This window comes from Pempheris klunzingeri, chromosome 17 (genome assembly GCF_042242105.1).
Source record: "Pempheris klunzingeri isolate RE-2024b chromosome 17, fPemKlu1.hap1, whole genome shotgun sequence".
Lineage (NCBI taxonomy): Eukaryota > Metazoa > Chordata > Actinopteri > Acropomatiformes > Pempheridae > Pempheris > Pempheris klunzingeri.
Window position 1 is genome coordinate 18,565,554 of NC_092028.1, and position 23,190 is coordinate 18,588,743.

Sequence of the window (23,190 nt, forward strand, 5' to 3'; positions counted from 1 at the left end):
GTGACGGCATGAACCTGCCCCCTTTAAAAAAAAAAAAAAAAAGAAGGCGTGACGCTTCCCAGTCAAGTGCGCCAGGCCCACGGCAGACTTTCTGAATAGTAAATTATAATATGTGACAAGTCTTCTGTGGGGGGAAAAAAAAACACACAATTATAAGTGGACCAAACTGGAAACTGTGAAATTAGAATGATGAAACGCCGAAAAGTGTGGCTGATCACACACCGCTCTGTGGAGATGTCAGTGGCCTGTGCCCACTTCTCATTTCGTATAATTGTTTTTCATGGAGGAAACTCTAAATGCTGATGAATAAAACTCAACATCAATAATGTTCTGCGCCCTGGTCCCCTCCTCGGGGTGGCTGCTGGCTTTGCATTAATGAAGCAGGGGTATTTAGTGCACTATTTATGACTTCTCCTGTTAATGTCTGACCTCTTGTGGACAATGAGGCGCACTGAGGTGAACAGTAATGAGCGTGGTAATGAGAGGCTGCAGCCACTGGTACAGTGCGTTGGCTTCTGGGTTTTATTTACAGCGTGGTGTTGATGTTTTCAGGAAGATTATTCAATTGACACCCGAACACCAGAATCATCACACTAAGTGTAATAAACGAGCAGGAATTTAATTTGGCGTCTTGTGCCGAATTGAACGCACTTGGATACAAGTTAAAGCACAGGAGGCACTTGATTAAAGGGACTTCTTTGGTGCTGTTAGGACATAGTAAGGCACAATACATCTCTGTAAATAATTATCATCATGTGAATTCAGGCATTCTTACATAGAAATGATTATAGCTGTAGAGACTAATGGAGCAATATGGCTGTGTAGCATGAAAGAGCTGTGCTGCAGGATGTAATTGATGGAAAAACACACAGGAGATGGAGCATGTGGACCTTATCTGACACTGAATACCATCATGTTTAAATCTGCTGTGTAACCATGAAAGAGCACCAGCTCTATATATGTAAAAAAAAAAAACAATACACAATGTACTCAGTCCTGTTTTGGTCAAATTCCCCAAAATAGAGAAGGTTAAATGTCAGGATTTAATGTAGAGAAGAAAGTAATTCTTCAGTTTTTTGATGAATGATGTATCTTTAAAAGATTTACATATGATAAGAAATGCATTTTATATATAATGTGCACTTTGCCAACTTTCTGCTGATGATTTATTTTCACGTTTTTGTTTTAAGGCATTTTGCTCCTGTGTCTGTTGAGCGTTGGTGACGGGGACATTAGCTGTTGCGCAGGACCGTCTTTGATTTGTCTGCGACATACAGAACACAGCTGCATCTGGCTCTGAATCACACTGCATTTCCAGCCATGCCAAGCGGGTCTGTTCATTTTTCTGTTGCTGTTTTTCTTCAAGAAAAAGTTTGACGCCGTCAGAACTGCCAACAGCTTGTTTGAAATAGATCTATAAAGGGCTCCTATCATTTATTTAACCGCATTTACAGAGGCAACTACAGCACATTCAACATACAGGCACAGACAGAACAGACCGCTACAATACCATCACTCTGTAAGGTGAATAGCAGGCCTTTGGTAATCAAACAAACAAAATAGAATGAAAGTCCATTGGCGGATAAAGGGGAAGATGAAATATGTCATATGCATTTTGCCCTGAGGATGAGTCGTTTTATGGAGAGCAGAGGAGTTTGCTTGCAGGCGAAACCATTTTGATATCACGTGGCTACCGTTGTAATTATTTGGATGCTTTGATGCACCTCCACGGCCAGAGTGCCAAGAGAGTGTGCTCTGAGTCTGAATACTCTGAGTAGGTGACACTTGAAACGCACTGTATGAATATGAATTCTCGTCTGTGCTCTGCATTTACAAACAGTCGGATTTGGTGCCAGGAAACTCTCCGGTGATTGTAGTGCCAATCACTCTCAGCATTTAAACCGAGGGACCAATGTGAAAGAGGGGAGTGACAAGAATAAAAGCACCTCTGTCTGTGTACCAAGCCTCCTTGCCTGCTGTTCATTTATTCTCGTTATCTCAGATAGACAAAACATGTCACACCAAATCATATTGATGCCAGTGTGAACTCTTACAATATGGATGTGTGTAGTTAAACCACAAAGACCACTAAAGTCTTATTTTTTCATATGTGTTTGCAGTCAGGCCAACTCATGTTCTGAGTCTAATTGAACTGAACTGCGTGAGTGTGCCTCGGTAAATCCGTTTGTAAAATATTGTTCCAATACCGCTGGGGTTTGGTTTGAGGATTTACTGTAAATGTACGCAGTTGAGGAAGCTTAAAATGTTTTGAAACAAAAAAAATAAAAAAGCCACCACCAATTGGGAAATGGTCACGATCACTTCTGTACACAAACAATGAAGCTGAGCCATTAGGTGGCAGCCCAGCACTTTTCTCTAAGCTCGTGCTTGTACACTGTCCAGTGGTGTCCTCTGCTTGTGTATCTGTGAAGAACAAAATCTCAACCCATCATTGCACAGAGCTCCTTTGTGCATGATACTGTCCATAAAGTAAGATCTTATGTTAATGAACTGTGGCTTATAGATCACATCCACTAGCCTCTCGGGCCTTTCATCCGAAAGAGTCTCCGGGGTCAGGCATTTGGGCGCTGATGTTATAGGAAATACATATCAAAGAGGACTTTGAAGTCAAGCAACTTAAACCGCACAGTAAACGTAAAAAAAAGGCTGTGAAGGAATAAAGTCATATAGTGAGTGACAAGTCTCAAGGTCAGTAGTACACCAACGATTCTATTTTAATTTCTCACAGAACATTAAAAAAAAAAAAAAAAAAAAAACCTGCTGAATTTCAAATTGTGGGCCAAATATTCCCTTAGAAGGAGGTGTTGCTCCAACCTTGACTTCTGTGGGCGGCCGCGTTTCACCCGGAGCCGACTGGAACTGCCTGGTGAATAATGTCACACCCCCAACTTGAATCACTGAGAAGTCCCATTGGACTTTCTGATAAACCTGTTTTTTTTTTTTTTTTCATAAAACCTTCCATGATGCTGAATGCGAAGAATAAGAAATGTATGAGATGCCTTAACACAGCCATCCACAACATAGCTATGTTCGGTGGTTTTCAGACACAATTTCATGAAAAAAGGGGGGAAAAAACCACCTCCTCACAGCCCTTGTACTTATATAGTTGTTGCTACTTCCTCATCATGTGTTCAAGTGCCCTCAACAAGCGTTGGATTTACCTCCTGATTGACTGCCTCCATAACAATCATAGCGATGATTGGTTCATTTAAAAGTATTTTGAAGAGCCTCATGTTCCATCTCCTACTTCCTACTTTACTGGGATCCTTCCAAGCCATAACAGTTACTGCTCACTGGAATGTGGAAATGTGTTGTATCGGACTTCTCCTCCTTCATGGTTATTGCTTTTTTGGATTTGTGACTCAAATCCCCTTGCTCTATTTTGAGTGATTTATACATATGAATGAAGATTTATGCCTGAGAGCTCAATGTGCCCGTATTATCCAATCAAACTGGGCTTCTCAGTGGCTCCTGAGATTGCATTAAAGTCTAATATCAATGCAGCAATCCTTGTGATATTGCCACTTTGAAGTACCCGGGGTCCCTCTGATGCTATAGCCTCACGTTATGATTAAGGGGATCTGTCTGTTTAGGTAGTGTTTCATGTAGGAGATTGCTTGGGGAAATTAATGAAAGGTTCACCACTATGTTTAATTTATTTTTATCAATGATTGGATGGAGAGGAAAAATGAAAAGCAGTGTGGGTGACCTCAAAATAAACAAATAAAACCACCAGACTACAATGTGTCTCTGTCAGTACGTTAAATTAAATACAACCAAGTCCCTGGAAGTTATTTCCTAAAGAGTGTCCTGATTGCGAAAGAAATCCTATTATTTATTTCAATGTCTCACCTCAGGTTTCATGAACATATTTTACCGTTGCAATCGCTTGCGAAATTGCAGCGATTATTTGCTGACACGGACAGGCTTTTTCCAAACAGTGACAAAATAACCAAGGCTCAGGAAGCACTTTGTGTGGAGGTGCTCGACTGAAGCGAAATGTAAACACTTTTGAGCCATCTGTACCGTCAGAGTTTTAGAAAACGGCGCAAAAGTAGAAGAGCAAGTGGAATCTTCAGTGGTATTACAGCTTTGCAAACTGCTCCAAGGCCTACTTCTAAGAGGAGGAGGTCATGTTCTCATGAGCTGACGATCAGTCTGTGGCCAAAACATGAAAATTGTATTATTGTTCCATCACAGACTATAGATTTAATAAAGATGTTTCAATTTCTTTCTGACATGAAGGCAGCCTTGAACCTTGGTGTTTTTATTTTTTTCTACAATAGGAAAATTTTGTTCAGTGCGCAAATGCTTGGCACCCGAATGAAACCTTCACTGTGCAAAGCATAAAGTGTGCCCCCCTCGCAGATTCATCCCCCCACTGATAAACCCATGTTGATTATCTATTCAGACTATTCTGCTTTGGCTTTTCCACACAGTGTGTGGTTAGGCACAAATGACAAACTCAGACGTTTGGGTTATGTGAGACAGCCGCTTTGATGTCATGATTATGGTATTATTTTACACAGCTGCCCGGTGCTATAAGGGCTATTTCTTACAGTAATGATTTTTGTGAGGAGAAAAAGCTAAAGTGACATCGGCACATTTGGCCTTTTTGTATTCCCCTGCAGGAAAAAGTCTTTCTTAGCCTGCAATTTATCCAATTACGGATTTACAGGAGTGCAAAGTCGACCATATGATACAGCCTAAGTCTATTTTTCAGCCTTTGGAGCAAATCCAATCATTCCAAATGGTTGCTGATGGTAATAATTGCAACAGCATTGTATTGATCTAGTGGTTCCATGGAGTGGAAACAAACAAAGCCCATGAAGAAAAGGAGAGGGTGCTGCTTGTGTGTAATAATATTTGGGTTATTTATCTGGCCTTTGTGAAGATGTAATAGTGAAGTATTAAGATAAAGGTTTTATTGGCTGCTAGTGAGGAAAATGTCCCCACTGATGCCTCAAAGCTCCTTAATTCAATCTCTGAATGTTGTACAGGTAAAGAATTATTGTGCTTTCTAAAGTTAAAACGACCTGTGAGTGTGATACATGTTACACCTGATCCCAGTGCCACACTATCCGATACACCTACACATGTGCAGATGACCAAAGTCCTGGTCAGTATGGCATTTTCACAATATCTGTGGGAGATATTCCTAATTTATAATTTATAATTTATAATTAATATTCAGTCACCTTTGTTTGCTCACGTTATCTTAACACATAGTTGGGAGCAACGTTAGTAAAGCAGTTAAACAGCTGTGTGATAAGCTCGCTAACATTTGCAAACAAAATAACATTATTAATTATAAGAATCGTCAAACTAGTATCAGAGTCAGGAAACATTTAGCGCAATAAATCACCAGCAGTATCATTTTGCTGACTCCAGTGAAGACATAGCTGAAGTAAATACAGCTTGGTGTTCATTTTGGAAATGATGGTCCTATTTAGAATGAAATAGACAGATTACTTTATGGCTAACCAATCAGAGGCAGGTAAATGCCTGAACATAAAACAATTGGCGGTGGGTTGTTGCCAAAATGTCAAACCTGAGGCTTCAAAACGGCGTCATGTCACACGTCATGTCATACAATCATGAAGTTATTGTTTATATATTGTGGACTGACTTCTTACCTCTAATGTTGGCTTCAAACTCCAAATTAATTTTTTTTGTTTTCCGCTTTTTGAGAGGTAATAAATATAATACATATTCAGCTAAGCTTTGGAGAAATATTTCAATTAAAAGCAATATGTGACCGTTTGCTTTACTATTCTTAATATCACAATCACACCATAGCTACTAAGCTCATGTTGTACAGTTTAAGCTGCTGCTACTCATCGCAAACCTTAAGCTTATATTCATGAACCTAAGGTCACCTGCTGCTTATCAATGCAACGTAACATTTCACACAGAGATTATGCGCTCTGAGGTATGAATTTTTGTGATTCTAATATGCTTAAGTTCATAATTATGGGCTATGCTGCATAGCTGATGTGTCCTGCCTGATGCTGCATATCAAGTAGGTAGCAGAGTTTAAGTTTATCCATCTTAATTCATTACACATAGCTCCTTTACAGGAGCGTAAGCTCTGTAGTGTAAAGTGTGTGACTTCACACCACATTGAGACTCACACATGGGACTGCTATCACTCATACACCTTACTTACTAATACTCCTACACGTGTGGTTCATTTAAAGAGGTTTCTGAGAACACAGTCTCAGTGCAGCTCGTTGAGGTGCGTTGAAGAGTAGTGCACTAATAGGAAAAAAAAAAAGGGTGAAATTGCCACTCAAATGAAGGAAGTACTGAGATTCCTGGTAGAAGCACCGTCCTTGTTGACGGTGACGATGAGTCCTCCTCTGAGATGGAGCTGAGTCAACGTCACGCAAGGCTAACTGGAAGGGGCTTTCACAGATGATAATATTCTCTCCCTGTCAATGATACCTCTCAGCCTGGGTCTGTTCATATTAACGTACTTTTAAATAATAGGCGAAATCCGACATTCATTCTAATTGGCAACTTTTTAGCTCGGCCCGCTGAATAACCAAGGGTGTTCATGCACACACTTGCATGCTAAATTAGACAAGGGTACGAATGAGAGCATTTCACTGACACGTGGATAATGCATTCCAAACAGATGACAACCATTACACATAATGGCCCCCGCTAAGGACAAGGTCTCAGATTCATCCTCGCGCTAAGTCCCGTATTTGAGTGACGGATAAGGACACATTAAAGACTAGTTTGTGATACTGGTGACAAACAATGCCGGGGAAAGTAGAGGTGGTAAATGAGGGCTGATATATGTAATGAATGGAAGGAGTGGTGATGATGTTGGGGGTTCTTGAATCAGCACCATAAGCTGGGGGTGTGGATCTAAAGTATTCCACTGTAGATATGTACTCTCGAAACTGCTGATATACTTCAATGAGTTTAATCACTGAATTTTAAGTAGTTTTGTCAGTGTTTAAAATGCAATGTATTGTATAATTTGAATAGCTAAGAATGCAAATCAATGGAGCGTAAAGTCAGTGGGTAATTAGACAGATAGGGTTCCTGGTGGAATAATGTCCAATTGTTTCTAGGATGTGGGGGGAATATATGAAGCTGCAGTCGAGGGAAATTAAACACTCTATGTGGACAAGGACTGCCACTTTATTCAGGGACAATAAAGGAAGAGCATTTGGCGAAAGCTGCAGTTTTAATCTCCCTGCATATCTTGGAGTTTAGTCTAGATATTGTCGTGACATGCGGCTCTTAAAGAAGAATCCATTACCCTCAACGGGAAAACTTAAGGTTTCCACCTTTCAACGGCAAGGTCATAGAATGCAGACAGCGTTGTCCGACATGGCATGCTTTACATTCTGGGGCTTTACGCTTCTCTGCAGAGGATTTTACTTTTTATTTGGCAGTGAAGAAGCTGGAGAGTAGGCGAGATTGATTTAGTGTGCTTCAGCTACATGGGCTGCTTTTGTGTCTGGAGTTGCAATTTAGATTTAGAAGACAGAGGGGCTGCAATCAGGAAGAGGGGATAATCAATTTTTTTTGTTTGTGTGTGTGTGTGCGTGCGTGCGTGTGCATGCGTGTGCGTGTGTGTGTGTGTGTGTGTGTGTGTGTGTGCTCGTGCCCACAGCTGCAGAAAACAGATCCACAGCCAGAGAAGAGCCTGTAATGATAACCATTCTCCTTCACTCTCTGATAAACAGATACTGGCCACGCTCTTTCTTTACACGGCCTCACTTTTATTACACGCCTCAGGATTTTGTTTGGCTTTTTTCCATACTTGACATCATACTCATCAAACACACACAGACACACACACACACACACACACACACGTGCACGCATATTCTAAGAAGTCTAACAAGAACGGCAATTTGTTTAAAATGCAACAATAGCAAAAACTACCTGTTACAGTTTTGTACTGTCTAATGGATTCCCCTAGTCACTGAATAATGAATAATGTGCAGTTTGTTAGCCTGAGCATTTGTACAGCACAGAGGAGGCTTATCAGAAAGTTTTACTGACTACTTTATTACAGCTTGAGGACAGTTGAGCCAGCTGGGTCTTCATTAGTTTTAAACAACACGACTGGTTTTTGGCGGGCACTGGCAGTGCAGAACATGTTTTCACCGAGCGCCATGATCCTGTGAATGAAAGAGGGAAGATAGATGAGCATACACTAATGTGTTAGTTTTCACCTTGAACACACCATCACTCTTCTTGACTAATTCTCAGGTTCAGGCTGTACATGCGGTCAAAGCACTGCTGCCTGCATACAAGTAAAAGATCAATCACTGCATTATATTCTACAGTCCCACCGAGCGTCAAACAGAGCGCCAGGCAGAGCTGTGCATATTTGAAATGAATTATTGTGTCTATGGTGGAATCGAAAGAAAAACAGATAATTGGAGTATTAAATCGTAGATCTTCCCTTCTAAGAAACAGATGAGGAAGATGCTGACAGGGTATTGATTCAATTGCTATTTGAGAACTGAAGTGTATGCTTTATGTAATGACTACAAATTGCAGGACATGCTGGCTGGACATGTTAGTTTCTGGAACACGTCCGGTGGAGGAGAACAGCTACGACCTGGAGAGCTGGCAGCCCCACGGTGCACATCCCCACACTGACTGAAAGGCAGGCGGCAGCGTGAGCACCCCCCCCCCGTCTGCTATTAATTCATGCAACTGTCTGGATGATGAGCTGTGGTATGAGCGAGAGCGTAGTTCTTCCATCTGCGTTTTAAACAGATGGACTGAGAGCACAGCTGGGGATGCGTATGTATGATCTGTCTCCACAGCAGTGTGACATCGGCACCGTATATTTCTCTTAGCGTTTAACACAGTGCCCATTACTGCTCGTTTGCTCTGTAGGTCTCAATCATCCTGATGATGCCCGGTCTAATGTGATGGGCAGAGTTAATACGGAGATGAACCACTATAGGCTATATAATACAAGGACAGTAACGTGGGCTCCCATGTGAGTCCCTGAAGCCAAGGCTCCCTTGCCTGCCTCTCATTAAAGCAGATGTGTGGTACATACAGGGACAGGACAGGAGTGACACACACAACACATAAACTGGACCGTGAAATAGACGGGTGCCTGCAGATTGGCTCGGGACGGCAGAGCAGTTTATTTTGTGTGAGGATGAGATATGAAAAACTGATTTTCATTTAATGACCAGCTGTGTGATGTGGACTCATACAGGCCCATCTAAAAACATTGGCTTCCACACACTGAAGGGGGAAAAAAAATGGCCCAGGCTGAGTATGTCCAACTTCAGCTGGGAAGGATAATAAGATCTGGCCTTGGCTGATATGAATGATAAGATTTGTCAGTGAGAATTGGTGAGAGCTGCCTTTAAGGTTAAGGAGAGATCTCATGCCACTGATAGAGGATCTGAAATCTGCTGCTGCCATTCAGCCTCACCATGTATTCACAATCTATGAGCTTTCATTTTATTAAAAAGACTGAAGATCTCAATGAACAGTAGGATATATCATCATAACAGCAGTAGTGTCTTAGGTAGCTTAGCAAATGTGTTGCAATTCTATACATGCTTCACTTTGTTTATTTACTTATTTATTTACACACACACACACACACACACACATATATAGATGTATGTATTCTTTGCAAATTAATTATTTAAACCTTAGCTCATATCAACTCACAGGTTTCATTATTTCAGTAAAATAAATGGAATTACACTTCATTAACGGAGCATTTTACCTTAATGACCTCGATCTTAATGACATTGATTTTGACCTTTGAGATGTTGTATTATTTATGTTACATCCATTGAACTCATGTAAGTGCAATAATTAATTTCCACATATAATGGTTTCTGCCCTGACCAGAATACAAGATTAGATTATTTTTCCAAATGCATCAAGATTGTATTGTTCATAAAAATTCAAGGTATAGGTCGAGAGAGTCTTCTCCTATCCCAAGGTCTTCTCTTTGTTGGAGGTGCCCTAATCAGATGCCTGAACCTCTTCAACTGTTTTCAACGGTCCATCTGCATGTCTGTGCTCCTCACCTCATCTCTAAGGCAGAGCCTTACAGATCATACTGGAAGAGAAACCACTTGTATCTGCAATCTCTTTCAGTGACTTCCCAGAGCTCATGACCACAGGTGAAGGTTGGAGCGTAGATCGACTGGAAAGCTTTGCAGTACGGCTCAACTCCCTCTTCACCACAATGGTCTGGTACAATGTGTGCATTACTGCTGATGCCACACAAATGTGCCTGTCCATCTCATGTTCCACCTTACCTTTCCATGACCTCCAAGTGACACTGAGGTGGCGTGTTGTCAGCGAAGACAGCTCAATAATGTCCACAGCCTTTATCTCATGCACACCTGCAGCCTTGCCAACTGAAGGGCCTCTTGACTACTTCAAAGATATCTACCATGGATATGGATGAGGCTTCCCAAGTCTCCAGACTATGCCTCCTCCACAGAGGACGTTTCGGTGAGGTTCTGAGGTTCTTCAAAGTGCTCTTTCCATTGCTTGACAATATTCCCAGCCTGAGCCAAGCCAGGTTTGCCAGAACCTCCTTGAGACCAATTGAAAGTCCTTCTCCACAGCCTCAAAGATTTTGTATACTGCATAAACATAATCCTGGTCCTCTGATAAGATTTGAATATGTACGAGTACAAAGATTTTCTGAGCTGTTGCCTCACATGACGATCTTCAATGTTATCTCAGAGTCAGAAGTGCAAATGTCTCCGAAAGGATGTGCACTGAAATGAATATTAATAAAAAAACCATCAAATTTATAACCAGGCTCACATGTCCTAGGAAAAACATAACTTACAGTCACTGGTCAATATGTTAAGCAACTTTCCATTACTGGTTCGCTGATAGAATAAAACATCTAATTGGAATATTTTCAACTCTGTTCTGAAAGGAGACATTGCCCTGTATAAAAAAAAAAAATAGCTGCTACAGTAACTAAAGCACCTAAAGAAATTATTTTCTAATAACAAAGTAAAATCATGGCGGAAATGAAAGCTAACGTAATATAAATGTAAATATGTATTCCAGCATTCAAAGCCCATACAGTGGAAATCAAAGCGGCGCAAAAGGAGATGTAAACATAAACATCAAAGCTTGACTATGCATCTGTGCACATTGTTTTCTTCTTGCACAAATGGTCCTAGCACCAAAAGTACCAGCAAAACAGATGAGACTGTGACCTTGATTGTGATTCCCTGCCAATCTAACTTAAGGAGCAGAATCGTCCCTTAACAAGATTACTTTACCTTGATCTAATGGATTTGACTCTCAAGTGATCTAGCTGCATCTGTTCCTTTGTTTATATGGAACAAACTCTTTGTCGCCACCCCCAAACAGACATCCCAACTGGTGCGTCACTGCACAAATCCCAGACATTCACTCTCACTGTATGTCCTCAATTTGTTATAGCAGAAAGGAGTCCGCTCTCCTGTCTGTCCCCTGTCATTGTGTGACAATAAGTGCACAGTGCAGTTTGCTTCAAGTTTAGGTTGAGAGGCTTTCCATTTGGCAGTCACTTAATGGGGAACCCTCCCCTCTTCCACCCCTGCCCGCTCTGTTCGGCAGGTTAGATTGGAGACCATCAGGTGGAAGCAATGACTGTCATCGCAGAATGACAGTGTCCTGACAAGCCAGTTTCCTTTGAAGCCAATGCCTCCGGGTCTGCCCCAGGGTTGTTGAGGCATGCTGGAGTCTGCTATAGGTGGAAAAGTCCTGCAGTACCTCAGCTCATTTTGATTAATGGACCTCTCTCTGCCCCTGAGTGAGCAATTATCAGAGGGTAGGCAAAGTCGTTCATCACTGTAACTGAGCAGCAGGTCTCTTCCACTGTCGAAAGTCATACCTGCAGGGCAAAGGGTCTACATCCACATCCCCCTCCCCTTTCGCCTCCTTCTCCTTCCCCCTCCTCAACAACAAGGCCGCTGGCCCGTGTTTGACCAGAGAGGTCTGTCCACGGAGGGTCAGAGAGGTGGAGGCTTCTGGTGGTCTGAAGTGCAGACCTGCTTACAAGCAGATCAGATTTCCCAACAGTAATTGTTCAGCTGCTGCCTGGGCTCTCTTGGCTTGATCAAATTCCAGCCCGCATGTTATTGTGAGATCAAGTTCCTACTCAGTCCTGTGGCACAAAGCCTGGAATTCACTTAGCCTTCGCAACATGACTGGCATGTGTTGTGAACAACCATTGTTCACCGCTGATGTGTCCAGTATTCTAACTGACCTTCACAGGCTGGAAAAAAAAGAGCAGTATTTCAATTAAAACCAACACATTCTCCATTAATGGCCACTAAGTACATTTCAACAATAACAATAACTAAAAAATCTCTAGTAGACTATACAATAGATATGTTTTAGGTTCATTAACAACTGCATTCACAGAGATAAATAGTTTAAATGTGCATTGATATCAAGAATATAAGTAAACCATGTGTCTGCACTAGCAGATTAAGTGGCACTTGATCCCTGACGCTTCATCAATAAACAATCTGCAAGAAGCTTGACCACATCATGGTTACGCATGTTTATCACCTCCCATGTAACAGGCTGCTAGCGGACACAACTGTGGCACGTGTACAAGACTTTACACACTCACACACAAAAAAAAAACACAGCAACAAAGGCAGTGACCTTACTAATGTTAGTGTCCATTACTGTGACTGACAGTTGGCTCCTGAGGTTCTCTTAGTATTCAGCGGTCTTCAGTTTACATCTAGCTGAACAAACTTTGACCTTCCGTTCATGCAGAACTCGTGACCGCCCATTCTGTAGCTTACAAATCGTTACAAAAACACATCTATTTATTTCTATTCAGATTTCTCTGGGCTCATGAATTCTTCCAATGCAACATCCCAGAATGCACTATGATAATTCTGCATTACTGTGATGTTTGCGTTTGTGTCGGGAGGACATGTGTTTACAGAACTGAAAATAATAGGTCTGTCTGATTGCTGGGGCCATTGCAGTCATTATTATACACCTGTAATCCAAAATCCCCTCACTCTCTGTTAAAAATGCAATTAACAAAATAATTGTTCCTCCCAGGGACCAACAATTTACCTGCAATTTACCTGAATCTATTGGTCAATTACCAGTTTGTCTTCAGGCTGACCCCACTGGGTAATGGCTTTGGAAGGAGGCCAGAATCTGATTTCCTTTTAACGCTGTCTAATGGGCTGTCAGCCTATACATTATGAATGCAAACCAACTGAACACAACCCATCTCACCATTGCTATTAGGGCCTTTTTCTATTCATTGATTTCTCTCTTTACTTTTAGCTAATGATTTCCCCCCTTTTTAGGCACGCTGGTGAATCTGTTAAATACCATCTATTGTAGACTCTACAAAAAGAGCATTTGGAATGCATTTGAAATACAGAGGTTTTGTTTGACCGCCCTGTTATCAAATCACAACGTGTAACGCATCCAAGATGAGTAGTGTCTCTGTCACTATTTATATATGTATGTATGAGTCTGTCTTTCCACCTGAGAGGAGAGAAGGGAGCACTGGCTTTGTTTTATTTCGCCCACATTTTGAATACTGAGTGGCTAAAGAAATAATAGATGCATGGTGTTTAAAGCTATATTACTATTTAACTGATTATATTGTTTTTTAGAATACCCTGTATGCCATCTTTTATAAACTGCTGGTTTCCTTATGCATTCATTTAGAGTAGTTTATATTTTGATGCAGGGAGCCATTTGGAGTAAATCATTTACTGGAGTGTGATAGCTACATAGTTTGTTTCTCCACACTACTAAAAGCTATCATCAAGATCTGGTCAAGATATTTGCTGCTGTGCACTGGAAACGTTCAAATCTATGTGTTGCCACCTTGTCGCCCTCCATCTCACTCTCTTCCGCTATATCTCGCCGACTGCATCTTTTGCCATTCCCTCGCCCTCCTTTTAACCATCTCTGACTGTCGTCTTCATCTCTGGCTCACATCTTTATACCACTCCAATTTTCACACCGTGAGATGGAAATTGAGTGGGAGGGCTGGGTTGCAGGATAAGATGGAGGTCTCAGAGTGGACAAAAATAAAATCCAATTTCAACCAAAAAAATTAAATAAATAATAATAATAATTGCCCCCCACCTCCCCAAACTGCAAACCACCAAGCTGCCACTCCTCAGACGGTCTCACCAGCACATCTCCAGAATCTCAAAAACCGGAGTCACAGCAGGAGGGTAAAAAAGAGAGGGACCGTGCACCAACCCACCTCGACTCTCTCACAACTGAGATTGGACACACACCATTGCCCATTTTTAACTTTTAAAGCCACTCCCTGCAACATATCATAATAGATAGTGTGCCAGGTGAAACAGCGCTCCAAAGAATTTCTAATGCTCAAAGTTGCAGGTTCAGACTTTCAGAGGATCTAAACGATTTTAGGAGTGAAAAGAGAAAGGCGTTTCAAGGAGACTGAGCTTTGTGTTGGACAGAAGGTGCGGTTTGGACAGATGAAGAGCAACAGGCTCCTCGACAGTTAAGATCACCTTCCATTCAGTAAGCATTGTGTGTCCAGCGAGCTAATGATGGAGCTTCTCTCAGCCATGAGATGGTTCGTTCTGTTTTTCTGTGGGGAAAAAGCAACAACAGAACTGCTGCTGAAAAAACACAATATGAGAATAGCTGCAGAACAAATAAACACAGAACAGTGATCGAATGTTTAAACAACACATGTATGTACTGTTTTCCTCTCCTTTTCAGATCTGGTGATCGGTGCATCTACACAGTGTGTGAGGATTCGGTGATAGCAGCTTTGTTGACTCAAATTCAGATTTAGTCTTCCGATTCTGTCTCATGTTGAGTTTTTTTTGTAGCACAATCTCACGAAACGGGAAAAACAGACATCTTCAGATATATCTGGCCAGCAAAGTTAGGAGCAATCTACTTATTTTTGGAAGGTGAGCAATAAGGATCCTCTAGAGCTGTAATCTAGTTGACTGACAGCAGCACACAATGCCTTTCTCCACACCTAACCAGAAGACATTCAGTAAAAGCAATGCAATTCATGTGAGGAGAACACACACAGCGAGCGAGGTGAGAGAGATGCACTCAGCCACAAAGAGATAAGAAAGAGGGAAGAAGATGAAAGACAGCAAAGGTGGGAAAAAAACCCTCACAAGATCTTAAATTTTGTTCTTCCTTCAACACATTTTTGAGGTAGAACCTCAGTCGTTTGGGGCCTCACCCTGACTATCTATATGTGCCCACACTCTGCTGCTTTCAAGAAAAAAAAAAAACCTGAGACAAGATATTTAAAACACATTGTCAATGATTTGTAAAAGTCCACACTGTACACAAAGAAGACAAATCTCATTGTTAACAAAACAGGACAGACAGAGTGTAAGATGCAGTCACGAAAGACTCTTTTCTGAGGCTAAGCAGCTTTTCTGCATCAATTAAGTAGCCAATCTTTATTGATTTCAGTGCAACATTTGTGAACAATATTTCCGTTAACATCAGAACTCCTACTGGACCTTTGATATTCTATATCTACTCTCCAGATATTTCAAGCAAATACGCCAAAATTATATACAATGAAACCACACTCAGAGACAACAGATCAATCCAGGTGAGAGATGTATGCACAAATTGTTCGGACTCCCAGGATTTCCTGCGGATATTGGATTAATACATATAGGCGCATACTTTCACGAGGATAAGGTCAGTTCAAGGAGTAAACTAGGCCACACGGGGTATCCTCTGAGGCACGAATTAGAGTTGGACTGAATGCAGTGCAGAGTCCAGAGGGACTGGGAGGAGGAAAAAAAACAGGAGTAGAGTTGGGGACACAAAACAGGCCATCGTACTGTCTGTGTTGTTAGATTTTCCTCATAAGACCTTATTCTAAGCTTTTCTTGATGCTGGGACATGGCTCGCTCCGTCATTAAAACTTCCATAAGCTAGCAATTTCATGGACGATAATGAAAAGGTCTAATTCAGTGAAAGCAAATAGAACCTTGCGTCCTCAGGCACCCCTTATCTCACAAAGAGATATCAGATTGTACACTGTGTGCAACCAAATCATATTTTTGTTTGCCTCAAAGTGCAAAACAATCTCGCAGACATCTAACGAGCGCTTTGAAGTACTGCTTGTGTACCGGGATGAGGCCATTTCTACACTTCAGTTTAATCTTACAGATGTGAAAAATGCAGCACTTACTCAGTTGGTGTTAGGGAATCCTGTTTGTCTCCTTAAAAAGGATTGCGTTGAAAAATACGGATAAAACTAGTTGTTCTTGTAAGCAAACATCCAGATACACAAGAAACACATCCACATGAAATGAGGAGCAGCATTGGGGGCTAGAGAGGTGGTGATATGAGTGTGAAGTAGGGCACAGTCTCTGCCATCGCATGGATGTGACCCAAGAGAAGGAAAGTTTGTTTTGTTCAAAGAGCTTTTGTCCAGCCGTGATAGCAGCGACGACCTTGAGCTCATTGTAAGGGCCACTGTTCTGAAACTGGAAGACACACAAACTTGTAATACCTCTGGCAGCATTTAGCATATCATGTTTATACATTCTTTTTGACACAACTTCATATACTGTATTCTACAAGAAACATACTCACGATTATACATCATTTGTCTTCCCACACAAAAGATTTCATGAACTCTGAACTTACCAATCCACACGTGCATGCAACACGCACACGCCGCCGCCGCCGTGCAGACAGCTCTGTTTACTCCCGTTGTCAAAGTGTCCGTGCTTCTCAACCCCGTCCTCATTAGAAAGCAGCCCGTAGCCTGGCTCCGCAGTCGCTGCGGAAGGAAGCAGTCAGACTCTCTTCAATATACTTGTCAATCAATCCGATGTAAAGGAGAGATATCAAGATTTCACTGACCCTCCTGTTGTCGGGGGGTTATCTTGTGGGTCAGACGAGCTGAGTGGAATTTCATGCTTCCAGCACCTTATTGTTTTGCAAATTGAAATTCACTACAGCGCGTATTTCACCGGTAGAACACAGACGTTATTGTGCTGTTACAACATGAGCATATGGATGTGGAGGAGGAGTGCACAATATGCCTTTTTTGTTGCAGAGCAGCCAGAGCAGGGACTGGAGTTGTTAAATTACTATAACTGAAAACCACAGGTCTGCAATTAAATCTCATCTTTGTGGACGACTTTTATGAATCACGTTATGGTCATTTTTAAGGTTGAACATGAAAACATGGACAGTGTCAAACTGCACTATGACCCCTGGACCCTGGGGGGGGGCAGGACTTCCTTCCAACTGTTTAGTCACAATTTACAGGTGCAGCTACACCAAAGTAGGCCGAGAACAGTATGTTCAAAAAGCCAACATGCTCTACCATGGATCACACGATTTAAATGTCAGGGGAAAAAAATGATATATTATTTTTATTTTGAAATGATAGATTACTCACTCGCCACTTCCTGTCCGTTGCATCAACCTATTGATCATCACCACATCAACCAACGCTAACCTTAGTTCTTCAAATCTGTCTGTGCTCACTGCAATCTGTGTGACATCTGTTTGTTGTCCATTATCATCTCTTAGCTATTTATTTATTAATTAAATTTTGGTTTACATTCACCATATGACTGCTTGATTCATACGCTGAGTGCTTGCATATTGCATTCTTTCATTTTGTTTGCTAATGCAGCTTAATGTCCCATCATACTGTGCCACCAATAAGCACTATATAAACAGTATTTTTGTAAAATGTCAATCTATACCACTATTCATAATACAGACATTGGAAATAATGGATGCAAATACAATAAAATCATATATTGTCTGTTTATTTGACAGAGGTGGTTGATTTAACAAAAACTCATAGTTCATGAGTGTAAAAACATGTGAACCCCTCCAGTTAAGATTGTAATGCAGCTCCTTTCACAGCAGTAATCTCAACAAAACGGTTTCTGTGGTAACCAAGCCTCTCACATCTGCTTTGGGGGACTGCGTAGTGAGGTTGGATGGGCATCTGGCAGGATCTGCCCACCTCAGGTCCCGCCACAGCGTTTTAATGGGATTCAGGTCTGGACTTTGACTGAGCCAATCCAGAACATGAGTCATCCTCCTCCTCAGCCACTGGTTGTTGTTGTTGCTGGAATGTTTTGGATCATTATCATGTTGGATGATCCATTTTCCCCACCATCGTGCAACAGTTCAATTTCCACAGAATGGACTTCCAGAAAGCTTCAGGTTTCTCCAGGTTTTCTCTGGTAAGGTTGAAATGGACAGCTTTGGGTTTTTTTTTTTTTTTCTTTTGAGAGTAGAGGCTTCCTCTTAGCATCCCTCCCATGGAACCCATGTTGATTGACTTGTCTTCATATTATAGAAGCATGCACAAGTGTCCCAGATGCAGCGAGACGGGTCTGCAAATCCCTAGACGTTAACTCTGGGCTGACTTTTACCTGGTCTGACTCACAGGAAACAGGCTATGGATATAAGCTTGGCCGACTATTTAGAATTTTCCTCCCCTTCTGCTATCTGCATGTTACCGTTTAAGAAAGTCTCAGTCGCTACGTGACGTCAGAGTTGATTTGCCACATTTTTTTATGCTGGCAGCATCATGCTCCACTGGCACGGACTTGACCAATGCACTGATCTGTTCCACTTCACACAAGCCTCCGTGTGAAGATGCTTTGGAAACCTGCAGACCCCTGAGGAATACTTCCAACCTCTCACGACTTGGTCAATTACTCAGACTACAATGTCAAAAAAGTGTGTACAGCTCATGACATATACAGGTTCAAGATCATAAGTAATCAATCTCAACAGAACATTTCTTTTTCTTTCTGTCATTGTTTCAGACTTCCTTTTACTGCAATGGAAGCTTCTCCAGTTTTTACAAGTACATATTTGTCTTCCTTATGTTAAATTAAATCTGTGTGCAATCTTTCTCAGCCCTACAGTGCTGTCCTTTAGTCAGCAGATCAGCCTGTACAGAATGAATGAGTCCTGTGTTGGTCGTTCAAGACAAAACAAGATGTGCTCTCAGTTTTTGTTTTTTTGCCAAATGTGTGTGGGGAAAAAGCAATAAGAGACACACCATCACACCAAATCCAGCTTTGTTCGTGATGCAAAACTTTAGCTTGGCAATATGATGGAAGAGGATATAAATCCTGTTTGTTGAAACTTTGATTTACCACTCGCAGGTCAAGTCATTCAAGATAAGAGGACTTACATACACAGGCTTTTTCTGACCCTTGTAAGAGAGAGGGTGATTATTGTATCTAGTTAAATGCACTGAGACTCTGTTATTGTCAACACGTCTTGGGATCAAAGGGCTTTTGACCACTGAAATGCATTTATACTATCACTGAAATGCACTCGGAAGTGAACAATACAAATGGCTGGATCTATTCCATAGTACGCTTGGCAAGAATTTTAGAGGTCAGCGTGGATTAAATAGCTCAAATGAAAAGTCTTCTCACTTGGTTACAGTGCAACTGAAAGTTGGCAATAATCTCGTCTTTGATGAAACAAAAGAACAGTTTTATTGAAATCCCACAGAATGTATAAAGGCTCTGGTGCTAGCAAAACAAGCACCGTGTAGCTGAATTCAATTTACCTGCTGCAGCCGTGGGTTCTTAAGTCAGTGCATCTTTTGGGTTTGGTCAGATGTTCACTAGGGCATATTGTTCTGCATCCATCATAGCGTCTGAATCAAATAAAAACAGTCAGGTTAAATATGGGTTCGCGGAAGTAAACATGCAGGTGATCAGTGGCAGACGGCTGCATTGTGTTTAATAGACTTACGTTGTGCCACTGATGCTTCAGTTTGCTGGGTGGTAAAAAGTGAGACACAGCTCTGTGCCAGGCTGAGGCAGAGAGTACAGAAGGTGTAGCTGCAGTCTCCTGAACACAAGCCAGAGCACACGTCCACACACATCTGGCAGCAGATGTCACAGCAGCGGTCAGAGCAGTATCTCCAGTCGTCACACACACACGAGCAGCCAACAGCCGGTCTGAGTTCCTCCTTACTTTGTAGGCAAGAGTTGCAAGGCTTGCAAGACTGTAATCCCATGGGGCTGCCTGTTAAAAACACAGAGAGAGACAAGATATTGGAGGAAATAACTCTCTGGAAAAAAAAAAAAAAAAAGGGTCTTCTTTTCAAGTCCAGAATTGGAACTGAGGATGTATATACAAGAGGATTTCAGTGAAGAAAAAGATGCTGATAATTGACTGTCAGCCTGTCCTGAGCACTGTGCAAGTTTCCTGCTATCTAGAGTTTTTGCTATCATGCAGTTTCTGCTGATGTTCTCTGCAAACAGTTTGACCAAGTTTTATTTTTAATGCTTGATGTCATATGTTTCTCCCTGAGGCCTTAACCCAGCCTGCCCCACCATCTCACTTGTTCACGAGACAAGGAATGAAGTCAGGCTGAACAAAAATTCAGAGAAGAATTAGCCCTTCAAAGATGGCGTGACAACCTCAAATGTCACCATCAACGGAGCTCTTATGTGTTAACACAAAAACCAAAAAGCTCAAGACACGAAAGAAACATTTTTCTGTTCTAAGCTTTGAATTGGGAAAAGAAGCTCCTTCTCGGAACTGCTTGTCACGGGGCCTTCAAGATAGAGAGCTTAGTATTTAAACAAAGATTATAAGCAATGCGACACGAATGAGGAAACACTGATCTAATTACAACAACAGCACAAAAAAATAAAGTAGTGTACCAGATGTCTGAAACAATTTGAAGTAGAAATTTTGTTCTCACTTAAAAACATGTTTTACGAGGAAAGCGATGGACTGACTTACTGTAACGATCCATGTACACACATAGAGGGAGAAAAACATAAAAATAACAGAGCGCTTAACCTTGAAGGTTGGTGGCATGCAAAACAGATACCACAGAGTCACGTTGTGAACACCTGAAGATCATTACAACAATCACATTCATGACAGAGCTCACAGCAGAAGAGGATTGTCTAAGAATACTGCTAGCAGTCCTACGTATATACACCCTGCATTTTTGTATAGCCTGGCTTTAAACATGTGACATATGCACACATCACATTTTTGTCCTTGTACTTCCTGTTTCTTATTCTTTTTTTTTCTTTTTTTGCGCTCTAGTCATATAGCACAGCCTTTAAGAGCAGGCCATAGGACGTCCTTGAAACACACAGAACACATCCTCACCACCTATTGTATAATACATACTTTAGCAGAACACAGAATGTATCAAGTGGGAGATACTAAAGTTGATTGATCAAAGTTAGGATAGCTCTCCTTCGGTTTGTGGCGTTTCATTTTATGAACTCTTCAACTGTCTTTGAAAACTGATCGCTTCATCCAAAACCAAATGATCCAGTGATTAAAATTTCTCCCCAGGAAACAGATTGCCTTTATATTTTTACTTACATATTGTATTCTCACAGGGGCTATACTCATCACGGTTAATCAAGGACAGAGAACAGACTACATCTGTTCACATGGCAGCTCTCCTGACATTTTATTATTTCCCTTCTTTCTCCTCTCCGTCATTCTGTCTCTTTCTCTCTTTCACCCTCTTCCTCTTTTTTAGACACGCACACATCCCTTCTCGCTCCCCATAACACAAATGTCAGCACGCCGAGTGTGACAGGTGAACGACAGTGAAGCAGATTTGACCTTGGCGGTTCTGAGAGTGAAGTGACAGTAATAAAAGGCTGTAGTGAGCTATTGTTGGCCCTGGGGCATCCATTAATGAGTGACATGAAACAGCCGTGAGATTCGGGGACAGGCAGGGGAGGAGGGATGATGGAGGACAGGTGACAGCGGCCCACGCACGGCCCTCACCTGTGATGAGCTCAGCCCAGCACAGCACACGGGATTCACACTTAAAACATGCACCCGATGGCACATAGGGCTACATCCTGACACTGACGCACACACAAGCGTACAAGCAATGTACGGAGGTGTCAAAACACACCGCCACCTACAAACACTCGCCGTCGGAGGACATTCTGTCAAAAGGGTGTGTTTACTGTAGAGTAAATCACCAGCGATTTCATTACATTATTCATGTGCTAAGTAGAACCCTCGGCACCCGGGGGCGACTTACATTTTTTTTTTTTTCCACCTCCCACTCACTCCGACTCTCATACCCAGATCATGCACTGATACAAACCCCAGTGACAATTCAGCTTAATCCCCAGCTTCCCCTGCTGCAGTGCATCCTGTTAGTGAATTGTTGTGACTGTAGAAATTAGGCTATTTCGGGGATTCAAGCATCTCTTATTCAAAGTGTGGCACCATTTTGGGTTTCTACACTCGGGCAGAAATTCTTCAACTTTTCAACTGATATCAGGATAATTGCAGATAATGAATTGATAGGGGTGATGAGTGTCAGACCACTAATGGAATGTAGTGCTTAACCTCCATAATCCCTCTGTGCCCTTCACTTAGTGTCAGGATAATTAGATTACTGCCGCTGATACCTTCTTTACTTGCAGACGTCAATGTATAGACACACACACACTGTGCATATAGAATGGTCTCGTATGAACTTGCCAACACATCGGGATCCGGGGACATATTGTATATACCGTACAGTGCATAACTGAGTCGGAGTCTAATTAAAATTTGTGTTTTTCATTGAGTTTTTGAACACTAGTAGTGTTACGGAGCAATGATTTTTATGAGTAGCTGCTTGTTTTATTTGTAATTTGCATATGCATGACAATGCAGATGGATGTGCACAAGCATGCAGACTGCTTAACTCTCATCCAGCTGTCAGTTTCAGTCAACAGCACAAGATGTTTGGATGAACTTTTGCTATGCTAATCCAAATATGCATGTTCTAAGGAATAAGAGGTATCCTGAGAAACCACATGTTGGGCAGCTCTAATTAAAGATCCATCAGCGCAGTACTGGGCCTAACAGGGCCTGGCATAATGTCCACAATGTTCCTCTACAACCTGTCTAAGGGAGGCGGCTCAAGATAAGCAGTGAGTAACAGTTTAAACTGTAAAAACAGTGAGAGATTTACTGAACCTGATCCGTCAGAAGATCCGGCAGTGCTGGGTGATATATAGGAGTGGGGTGGGGTGAGGGGGTGGGGAGGGACACACTTGGTAACAGACGACTCCGGCATTTCATCGGGATTGGCAAGACACTCATATTTTACCTCAGCTTTTTCCCCAAGGGCTCTGCTCCAGCACCCCGCATCTCTACATCACT

At 41.8% G+C, this 23,190-nt stretch overlaps 1 protein-coding gene and 1 long non-coding RNA gene across 2 annotated transcripts in view; one reads left to right on the plus strand and one right to left on the minus strand.

Moving 5' to 3' along the window:
* The window catches only part of LOC139216673 (peripheral myelin protein 22-like), a 155,853-nt gene that overhangs the window by 5,398 nt on the left and 127,265 nt on the right, over positions 1-23,190 (plus strand). The gene's annotated exons all lie outside the window — the stretch shown is intronic.
* LOC139217385 (uncharacterized) lies at positions 16,718-20,057 on the minus strand. The gene is made up of 3 exons (XR_011585607.1): positions 19,786-20,057; positions 19,598-19,687; positions 16,718-16,813 (listed from the first exon to the last, which is right to left on the minus strand). It is a non-coding gene; the product is annotated as an uncharacterized lncRNA (long non-coding RNA).